Raw genomic sequence first — 11,706 nt, 5'->3', positions numbered from 1 at the left:
ATACACTCCATAAGTAATCACAATAAAAATAAATGAATAAATAATAATTGGTGAAGTAAGTTATATTTCATATAATGAGATAAGTAAGATTATTTTGAGACTGAATGAATGGATGAAATACATTCAGAATGTTTATAATGGTTCTTCTTCTTTGTACTTTGTAAACACTTTAAGTTTGAAGAGTTTCTTGAAGTGGATCATATTAGTACATTGTTTGATTGCTTTGCTTAATCCATTCCATAATTTAATTGCACATACAGATATACTGAAGGTCTTAGGTGTTGTACGTGCGTACAAATTACAAACCCCGTTTCCATATGAGTTGGAAAATTGTGTTAGATGTAAATATAAATGGAATACAATGTTTTGCAAATCCTTCTCAACCCATATTCAATTGAATGCACAAAAAAAGACAAGATATTTGATGTTCAAACTCATAATTAAAAATTTTTTTTTGCAAATAATAACTAACTTGGAATTTCTTGGCTGCAACACATGCCAAAGTAGTTGGGAAAGGGCATGTTCACCACTGAGTTACATCACCTTTACTTTTAACAACACTCAATAAACGTTTGGGAACTGAGGAAGCTAATTGTTGAAGCTTTGAAAGTGGAATTCTTTCCCATTCTTGTTTTATGTAGAGCTTCAGTCGTTCAACAGTCCGGGGTCCCCTCTGTCGTATTTTACGCTTCATAATGCGCCACACATTTTCGATGGGAGACAGGTCTGCACTGCAGGCGGGCCAGGAAAGTACCCGCACTCTTTTACTTCGAAGCCACGCTGTTGTAACACATGGCTTGGCATTTTCTTGCTGAAATAAGCAGGGGTGTCCATGATAACGTTGCTTGGATGACAACATATGTTGCTCTAAAACCTGTATGGACCATTCAGCATTAATGGGGCCTTCACAGATGTGTAAATTACCCATGCCTTGGGCACTAATACACCCCCATATCATCACAGATGCTGGCTTTAGAACTTTGCATCAATAACAATCCGGATGGTTATTTTCCTCTTTGTTCCGGAGGACACCACATCCACAGTTTCCAAATAAAATTTGAAATGTGGACTCGTCAGACCACAGAACACTTTTCCACTCTGCATAAGTGCATCTTAGATGAGCTCGGGCCCATTGAAGCCGGCGGCGTTTCTAGTTGTTGTTGTAAATGGGTCTGGCTTTGCATAGTCGTTTTAACTTGCACTTACAGATATAGGAACCAACTGTAGTTACAGACAGTGGTTTTATGAAGTGTTCTTGAGCCCATGTGATGATATCCTTCACACTGATGTCGTTTTTTAATGCAGTACCGCCTGAGGGATCAAAGGTCCGTAATATCATCACTTACGTGCAGTGATTTCTCCAGATTCTCTGAACCTTTTGATGATTTTACGGAAAGTAGATGGTAAAATCCCTAAATACCTTGCAATAGCTCGTTGAGAAATGTTGTTCTAAAAACTGTTCGACAATTTGCTTTCCAAGTGGTGACCCTCACTCCTTCCTTTTTTGTGAATTACTGAGCATTTCATGGAAGCTGCTGTTATACCCAATCATGGCACCCACCTGTTCCCAATTAGCCTGCACACCTGTGGGATGTTCCAAATAAGTGTTGGTTGATGAGCATTCTTCAACTTTATCAGTATTTATGGCCACCTTTCCCAACTTCTTTGTCACGTGTTGCTGCCATCAAATTCTAAAGTTAATGATTATTTGCAAAAAAAAAAAAAGTTTATTAGTTTAAACATCAAATATGTTGTCTTTGTAGCATATTCAACTGAATATGGGTTGAAAATGATTTTGAAATCATTGTATTCCGTTTATATTTACATCTAACACAATTTCCAAACTCATGGAAATGGAGTTTGTACATTAAGTGTTCTTATAGTATGTTTAAATCCAGCTAGGCAGTGTTGTTGAGCTTGGAAATTACAGCGCACAACCATGACGTCATCACAATTCTCCGTTTACGCCGTGTACACGCATACGCTAAGTGGTGAGTTGTGGATCTCTACACTTTGGCCAGCGTTGGTAAAAGTCTGCGTTTTTAAAGACAAAAAGTATGCGTCTGCATAGGGACAACAGGCCTAAACGAAGAGAGAAGTATGCGTTTATTAAGTATCCTTTTTCGTGTGGACATGCCCTTAAACCAGTCTCCCTAAATACTTTCAAGCATGATTTTATTTGTGTGACATTCTTTTATTTATTCAAGTAATGTTTGAGAGCTCAGTACATTCAAATAGAGATTCCTCTTTCATGCCCATTTTTTTTTGTTTTGTTTTTAAACAACCATTAATGTATAAATGTTTTGCTTTACCAACTAAGGATATTTGGTAATTACTTATGTCAAATAAAATGTTGACTATTAAGTTAGTTATATGTTTTTATTTTTTATTTTAACAACAATAAGAAACAAGTGCCTATCCGTAGTATAAATGTATGACTTTCAGACAGGACAAATCAAACAGTTTAAGAAAGGGGGGTCAAACTTATTTTAAATCGGGGGCCACATGGAGAAAAATCTACTCCCAAGTGGGCCTGACTGGTAAAATCACGGCACGATAACTTAAAAATAAAGACAAATTCAGATCAGAATCAGAATCATCCATCCATCCATTTCTACCGCTTGTCCCTTTTGGGGTCGCGGGGGGTCGCTGGAGCCTATCTCAGCTACATTCGGGCGGAAGGCGGCGTACACCCTAGACAAGTCACCACTTAGAATCAGAAATACTTTATTAATCACAGAGGGGAAATTAACATTTAAAGCACAATCCCATTCAAGATCAGACAAACATTACAGGGAGACCGAACAGGATCAAACATTACAGGGAGACAGAACAGGATCGCTGACGGGTCTGCCAACTTCGATCTAAGTCTGGGCCCCTGCATAGGGAGTGCAGAATGAAGCCAGGGGAAAAGATTGTTTTCTTTGTTAAAAAATAGAACAAGCACATTCTGAAAATGTACAAATCCTAATGTTGTTGTTTTTTTTTTTACACTTACATGTTGCGTTTAGTAGTATTCTATCGTTATCTGTCATTATTTATATTTTCGGAATAAAGGAAAGTAGCTTCATCAGTCAACTCTTTGGGGTTAATTTTCAATCCATCAAGATACAAAAAAATGTATCAAAATCAAATTACAGTATGTTATTTATGTAGTTTGATCATTTTCCTCGACTGATGTACTAACATCATGTGGTTAGACGTAAATAACAAAATTAGCCACGTAGTTAAAACATAAAATGAGTTTGAGACCCCTGCTTTTGCAACAAGTAAAAAAGTGTTTTTAAAAAAAACAAAAAAAAAAAACAGTATTTTTGCTGTGTTTTTTAGTTTTTAATAATCAATTCACATGCAGTGTTTCCCACAGGTCAGACATCTATTTGTGGTGGTGTGGTCGGGCGGCGGGGGGAGGTAGGGGAGGGAAGTGGTGACTGGGGCGTGGGGAGATCAGTGGCGGCGGCGATGACCAAGAAGAACGCGGAGTTGGAATATAATTACAACACTTTATGTACATATTTATATACATATTTATTTAATATTTACATATTTATATAATATGTAACTACAAGCTCCATTCACAGACAGAGTCCCATTGCTTTTATGAGCGGTCGAGCGAGTCAAAAGCCGGAAAAAAATAAAATAAATAATCTATATAATTTTAATTTTAATTTTTTATTTTATTTTTTTTATTTGTGGCAGCCGTACTTCTTTCGTGGCGGGCCGCCACAAATAAATGAATGTGTGGGAAACCCTGCACATGTAATCTTGTTGTCTTGCTGATTAAATTAGCTGGCTGAAAGAACTAAAATTTCCTTTGCCAACATAATTTCCTCGCAAAATGGAGCTCATATTGTTTTTTGCAGTTAAGAAAACAAGAATGTTTAGACATGTTGATCAAGTCAAATTAAATTTTTTAAGCAAAAACATTGCCAATTAAACAAATAATTACTCCTCACATTCCTGTGCAAAACCAGGCGATTACCATTTAATTTTTTTAGCCACCTAACCCTGCGACGTGATAAAAAACACGTTTCTTTAAAAGTAAAGATTCATGATCAGAGTAGTGTGCAAAGAGTTGCATTCGTTCAAGCTGCAAGTCTTGTCCCATCTTGTTCAGCCAAATGTTGTTGGTCTGGCAGTGATTACACAAAAAACTTAGTAACCTAACATGATGTAAAACTGGGAGCAGTTGTGTTTGCATGAAATAACTGTAAAAAGTCAAATATGTGCAAAAGTCAAATAGAAAGAAACTGAGGGAAGACAATGGAAACATAAGGATTGGTGATATGGCCTAAAGTCTATATTGCACCATATCAATATACTATATATGTTAAAACAATATATATCATGATTAAGAATGTAACTATATGAAACTGACATATTGTGGTTATTGAGACCAAAATTATTACAGTATCATTAGTATCACAATATTGTTGAATGTGCTCAAAAAGTACTACACTGAAGTCTTTTGACCAAGTAAAAACAAAAAAATCGACACACTGTTAGAAAACCCATGATTTGGCATAATTTTTGTTTTTTATGCTTTACTGTTTGTTTTCCTAAGTCTTTTAGTGTTAGTATTGTATCTGTTTTACCTAAACTTGTATTGTTTGAAATATTGGTTTGTACTGGAGCACTTTAAGATTTATTTTAAATGACAGGTGCGTAACAAAATATATTATTATTATGTATTAGTTCTGGCAGGCGTTGAGGCATCCTACTCTTTTTGCCTCCGTCTCTTTTCTGCTGAGTATAGAGTGATCACCCTGTTCTAAGAGACCACAGCTTGTAGGTTCAATGTGCATAGCTTTGTTTGGGGTATGTCGATTGTGACTAATCGTTGGAAGATTTCCCCTCAGTTATCATTACCGTTTATCGTTACATCCCTAATCACAATATCCTGGATTATTTAGTCTATCAAAAATGATAATATAACCATTTCCAAATGGATTACAAACCCTCCTTATTTGGCGAAAAAATATTCTGTAAATTCCGGTTGTATTATTTTGTTAAAACTATTATTAACCTAATTGATAATTTACTGTTAATTTCTGGTTTGTTACTTTCTGTTGTAACATATGGCTCCATCTACAATTGTGTTAAAATATACTAAACACTTATTACTCTGTTGTTTGGATACTTTACATTAATTTCAGGCAATACTACCAATTTTGGGTATCAAGCCAATACCAAGTTTTTACAGGGGCAATATTGTCTATCAATGTTCATACTTAAGGTGTTCAATATTTTGATCACAATTATAATCAGACAAAAACACAGGATGGCGGTGTAACAATATCAATTAAATATTGAAATTACTTCATACTATTTTAATTTTTTAAATCATTTTGGGTTTCGCTCTCAAAAACTTATTTACTGAGATTGTAAACAATAACAAAAATGACCAAATATTTTTTAATGATAATAATATCAATCTGACCACTGTAGTATTGACCATATACTGATACTTGGTATAGTTACTGTCTTATTTGTATCAATCTGCTCACCTCTGTTTACATTCAAGAGCTCTAGCTTAGCTGTAAGCATATCCAAAAGTGGTGTGCAGTGTGGAATATTTAGCTATTACTTATCCTACAGTGATAATGATACCTGTAAGAAACTTTGCATATTTAACACCACGCATGGAGGCAAAAATGGCTGGCTTAGAAGTTAATTTGCAGTGTCGAGGGACTATAGCCACTGGCAAAAATGGTACATTTTGTTGAGGAAGCGTCAGTTCGCTTATCGCTGTCAAATTTGCGGGACAAAGATAGAATGTATCATTGTCAACATGCATTATCATGATATAATGATAGTATTAAAAGTTCTATTATTGGCCAAATGTATATAATTTATAAATAGTCTATATCGCACAACCCTACTAAAAACTACATTTCTAATTTTAGGGGAAAAGTGTTACCAGTGACAACAAACAGATAAACTGTGATAATAACCTTAAAATCTTAAATCCAACTTATTTGCGACAATAACCGCGCTGTAGGGACTAAAGTCCTTGCAGCACGATACAAAATAGCTTCTGTTAATAATTATAATAAAGACAGAATATACAAAAAATGTACATCGTAAAATGAATAATCTTCTAAATAAAAAGAGACTGACTTCCCAGGGACAATCAGTGACCTGCTTTCGCATTTCTAAGGAGTACAAATTATTTTAAGTTTTTTAAGATTTACTTAGGTAATGTCATTTTAGAATTGTGTGACAGGTAAATAAATAAATGGGTTGTACTTGTATAGCGCTTTTCTAGGTACAAATGTTAAAAAAGGTTAGACATGAAGTTTACGCTACCTGTCAGCAAAGTTAAGGGTAAGTGCCACCTGTAATATGATCTACAGGTTCACTTTTTTTACGCTTGTATGACAGTTTCTAATTTTAGGTGTGCCTTTCAAGTTTCATTTATTCATACATTTTTTTACATTCTTTCCATTGATTGCTTTTCACATTTAAGTCTGGAGGCTATTGTTCTCCTTGTATGTGGAAACAAAACATTAATGACACAAATAACTACATTTTTGTGGCATTTTAAGCTGATTGGCGATGCTGTTGAATTCCACAAAGGTCCACCGGGAGTTGTAGGACAGATTGAGTGTGTCTTCGTGTGTGCGTGCATGCTACTGTCTAAAAGATGGTCTTCTTTCGTCCCAACATGCAAGCACTTGAGGAAATGAACAAAAAAAAGGTGCACATCTGGAAGTGCTTTCTGCAATGGGGTCATCAGGCAGCCTCCCCTCCTCCTCTCACTGCTACACAATAGTCACTTTCAGAAAAAAACACACTCAAATGTCAGATAAGTGTGTGTTTGGGTGATTTAAGGCTTCTTGGAAGACCTACCTACCAGAGCGTTTAGAACAAGGGTGTCTAAACCTTTTCCAGCCAGAGCAGCATAAATAAAAATTGAAGGATGCAGGGGCCTTTTTAAAGTTAAAGTACCAATGATTGTCACACACACGCTAGGTGTGGTGAAATGTGTCCTCTGCATTTGACCCATCCCCTTCTTCACCCCCTGGGAGGTGAGGGGAGCAGAGAGATTTAACCCCTAATTCCAACCCTTGATGCTTTAGTTTAGTTTATTAAGGATCCCCATTAGTCTACACCGCAGTGGAGACTATTCTTCCTGGGGTCCAGGCAAAAAACATCACACAACCACAGAACAAACGATTAAAATGCAGTACAACATGATCCAATAATAAATTGTCATAATACAAAAATAGCAACAACAAAGAACCAAAAAAATACTAATAGATGTTGTTACTTAATAATTTTCATACCAAAGATAAAAATAGCAATATAAAAATAGATATACTGTATACATTTTTGCAAAAATAAAACAAAGAACCAATGGCCTAAAACACATTAGTGTACCAAAGACAAACAATAAGTGACGAAAAAGTATCATCCATCCATTTTCTGCTGCTTATCCCATAATCAATAAAATACTCAATAGTCAATAAAAACAGTCATGACATTAGGTACAATCTAAAATAATCTCTTTACGCAATACTTCTCCTTTTAGTTTATTCTTATTCTTATGCTGAGTGCCAAGTAGGGAGGTAATGGGTCCCATTTTTACAGTCCTTGGTTTGACTCGGCCAGGGTTTGAACCCACAACTTACCGATCTCAGGGCGGACACTCTAACCACTAGGCCACTGAGCACTTTTTGACACATGTTGTACTTTAAAAATACTAAAACCAATATAATCTAGGTCAATGAAGATATGCTTAACTATCTGAGCACAACATATCTTGTGTAAAGCATATTCTACATAATTTTGTTCTAAATTAAGCATTTCAAGCATAAAAATTGCTGATTGAACCAAATACCAATATTGCAGCGGTATTAGGAAAACAATTACGGTGAGATCCATTTGTACTGGGAAGTCGGAATTTCCGAGTTCCTCGTCGGAATTTCAGTTGGAGTACCCCTCAAAGTCGGATTTCCGAGTCGGAAAGTCGAAGCATTCTCACCACCCCCAAGTTCGTTTCAAAGGTGGCTGTTCTGGATGTAAACAATAATATCCACTTCTACATTGTCCGTCATTAGAAGTTCTGATTAGTTTGTTTGTTTTTTTTGTAAAAAAAAAAAGATGTGTGTTCTTGTCTCTCATAATAATTGTGAACGATAGGCAAAATTCCAAAAAAGTGCAGTTAGCCTATGACCGCAAAAATATTGGTACTTGACAGATTCTAACTGTTGGTATGCTAATGTAATATTTGGCTCGCGCATTTCAGTATTCACACGCAATTTCTCCCCAAAATTGCATATTCTATATTTTTGAGAAATGTTCTTATTCAGGATTTTTTAATTTTGTCCTGAGAATGTGTCACGATCCATTAAGAAAAAGCTGCAGGCCGCGCAAAAGTAGCTGCTCCAGCAAACCCCCTGGTGCAACCAATGAAAACACTTTGCCTATGTCAGCCCTTTTCTTTTGGGGTATTGTTGTGTGAGAAAAGAAAAACCTGATGTATTGGTTTGCTTTGTGTGGCAAGACAGCCTCTTCCTCTACTTGTCACCTTGGCAGCCTAAACTGACTGAAGATAACCTGCCAACAATTCCAGAATTACTGCCCACTTCTCTGTTTTCTAAGGACCGCTTGCTGCTTTGGCAAAGGCTCTCGACTAAATTAGAATGTGTAATTCCCTTAGAAATTGGGTATGGATGCGGGCAAATGTTGTTTCCAGACCAAAATACCAAGGAAAGGAATGACTTAAGAAGTGTATTGGTGGTTGGTACATCACAGCAACTTTTTCAAACATATGCATATGTTTCAGAAATGCCATTTCATATGGTTGCTGTGTTTTTACCTTATCACTGGTTTCATAATTACACCGCGCTTCTGCAGTGCAAAAACTGAAATCTAAGTAGGATGAAATATCTCAAATACGGATGATATTTGCTTATTTTCTGTCTGATAAGATAATTCTTCTCACTAAGCAGATTTTATGTTCAAGTGTTTTACTTGTTTTAAGGGTTTTGGTCCTAAATGATCGCAGTAAGATATTACAGCTTGTTGCTGAGATTTTATGACCTATATTGAGTGAAACATGCTTGAAACTAGAATATCAACTGATGCAAAGCTGTTATTAACACTCACAAGTATAAAACTACTTTTTTAAAGTAATAATTTCTTACTTCAAGGATGAAAACAAAATCATGATGCTGAGCGCATATCATTATGTCAAGATAATGGCACTAGCATTAACTTAATTTAAGAATATTTTTCAACATATTGAGCTAACAGGTCTCTTTTTTTTACCAAGAAAAGTGCACTTGTTATTAGTGAGAATATACTTATTTTGAGGAATTTTTGGGTTCATTAAGGTTAGCTAATTTTACTTTTTTTGGAAAGTCTTGACAAGCCACATTTTCTTGTTCTCCTGGCGGATAATTTTGCTTAGTTCAAACAAAATACCCCTCATTTTTGTGTTTTTTTTTTTTCTTGTTTTTCAACACTGACTTTTTGCAGTGTGGTAAGGACACAAAACTGCCTTAACTTTCCTCTTTTGACAAATTATACATCTTACACTGCAAAAAGTCAATGTTCAAAAACAAGAAAAAAAATTGAAAAAATGAAGGGCATTTTATTTAAACTAGGCAAAATTATCTGCCAATACAACAACACAATTTGGCTTTCAAAACAAATAAAATTAGCTTACCACAATGAACCAAAAAAATTCATTAAAATAAGTATATTCTCACCAATAACAACTGTACTACTCTGAGTCCGTATTTTCTATTGTTTCAATGAAAATAAAACAGTAAAATTCCATTTGGCTGTCATCTGTTTTAATTATGAAATACAATTGTGTCAAACTCATGATTTTTAAGAAATGATTACTTTAAAAAAGTACTTTTATACTTGTGAGTGTCGATGACACAGCTTTGCATCAGTTGATATTCTAGTTTCAAGCATGTTTTACTCAATATAGGTCATAAAATCTCAGCAACAAGCTGTAATATCTTACTAAGATCATTTAGGACCAAAACCCTTAAAACAAGTAAAACACTCTAACATAAAATCTGCTTAGTGTAAAGAATTATATCATCAGACAGAAAATAAGAAAATATTACCCTTATTTGAGATATTTCATCTTACTTAGATTTCATTTTTTGCAGTGTAATATATCTTGCGGCGTACCCCAGGGATCAATATTGGGACCAAAATTGTTTATTCTCTACATTAACCACATTTCTAAAGTTGCCAATGATTTAAAGTTAACACTAATGCAGACAACACGACCAGATTTTGTTCAGGAGAGAACGCAGAGTTGCTAATACAAATAATAACAGAAGAAATAAATAATGATAATTGTGTATCTCCCTCCACATTGTGGAGCCACTCTCCTAAGCTAATAATCATCACTTCATTACAGCAAATACACTGCATGTCTTAGTTGCTTAGGTATTATTATGACTTAGCATTATCACTGGAGGACGAGGCTGTTAGGATAATATTTTCTAACCTTGAAGCAGAGTGGACCGCACAAGGAGTCTCATCAAGGACATAACAATTAATACTCACTGTGTTTCTATCTTTGCAAATACACACACATTTCATCTCATTTAGGTACCAGGAAAAGAGGTACCAGGAACAAGACGAAGGTTGAGTGGACAGATGTGTGGGTGTGTCCAACACACACGCCAAGGTAACTTTTGGTTTTGATCTACGCCAAGGCACAGTGGCAGAGTTTACAAAATGATGTTGTGCCCGACTTTAGACAGCTTGGTTTTCTCAATAGCACTGGTTTTGCTAATGTTTGTATTTTTTTCCCCTTCATTTTTGTAAAATAACTTGTTAATCTTTATCCTAATCACCTCCTTTTATTCAGACAGCGTTTAGAATAAAATGATAAGGAAGAAGCTCAAAAGGCTAATCATGTTATACTCCGACAGCCTGCTAAGAGCTAATCCAACCGCTAAGATAGCTTTAAACAACACCAAAAAATAAGTGCTTTGTAAAGTTTAATAAGTATATATGGAACCGCGTAACAACAGAAAGTAAGCAGCTATTAACAGGAAATTAACAAAATAAGAGTCTCGAGACGGGATAATATGACAACTGTCAGCACTGTGCACAACACGCAAGAGGAGGGCAAATCCATACTTTAGTGGTGTCGATGTCAAGGTTAGTGTCAATATATGATTGATACTATAGATTAGGTTGATATTTTTCTTTTCTCAAAATATTTTAGTTGTTGTTTTGGTTAATGTTTACAAATTGAGGGAATGATTCCCTGGACACGGGAGAACCTTAAGGTTGAAAACCGTCCATTCATTTTCAACCGCTTTTTCCCTTTGGGTCGCGGGGGGTGCTGATGCCTATCTCACCTACGATTGGGCGGAAGGCGGGTTACACCCTGGACAAGTCATTACCTCATCGCAGGGCCAACACAGATAGACAACATTCACACACTAGGGCCAATTTAGTGTTGCCAATCAACCTATCCCCAGGTGCATGTCTTTGGAAGTGGGAGGAAGCCGGAGTACCCGGAGGGGAACCCATGCAAAAAACTCCACACAGAAAACTCCACACAGAGAGATCCCAAGCCCGGGATTGAACCCTGACTACTCAGGACCTTTCGTATTGTGAGGCAGACGCACTAACCCCTCTGTCACCGTGAAACCCTGAAAACCAAATGATTTTAATCAGCAGTAGATAGTAGTTTGTGGTTTTGTTAAAGTACCA

General features: G+C 35.8%; 1 long non-coding RNA gene across 1 annotated transcript in view; it reads left to right on the top strand.

The window, feature by feature from the left end:
* The window catches only part of LOC133537351 (uncharacterized), a 12,907-nt gene extending 2,288 nt beyond the window's left edge, over positions 1-10,619 (top strand). The window contains exon 3 of the long non-coding RNA XR_009802671.1: positions 10,588-10,619. This is a non-coding gene — a long non-coding RNA (uncharacterized LOC133537351). The remainder of the gene's footprint in view (positions 1-10,587) is intronic.
* The last annotated feature ends 1,087 nt before the right edge of the window (positions 10,620-11,706 follow it).

This window comes from Nerophis ophidion, linkage group LG18 (genome assembly GCF_033978795.1).
Source record: "Nerophis ophidion isolate RoL-2023_Sa linkage group LG18, RoL_Noph_v1.0, whole genome shotgun sequence".
NCBI lineage: Eukaryota > Metazoa > Chordata > Actinopteri > Syngnathiformes > Syngnathidae > Nerophis > Nerophis ophidion.
The sequence above is the reverse complement of the archived record's forward strand: the minus strand, read 5'-3'. Positions and strand labels throughout refer to the sequence as shown.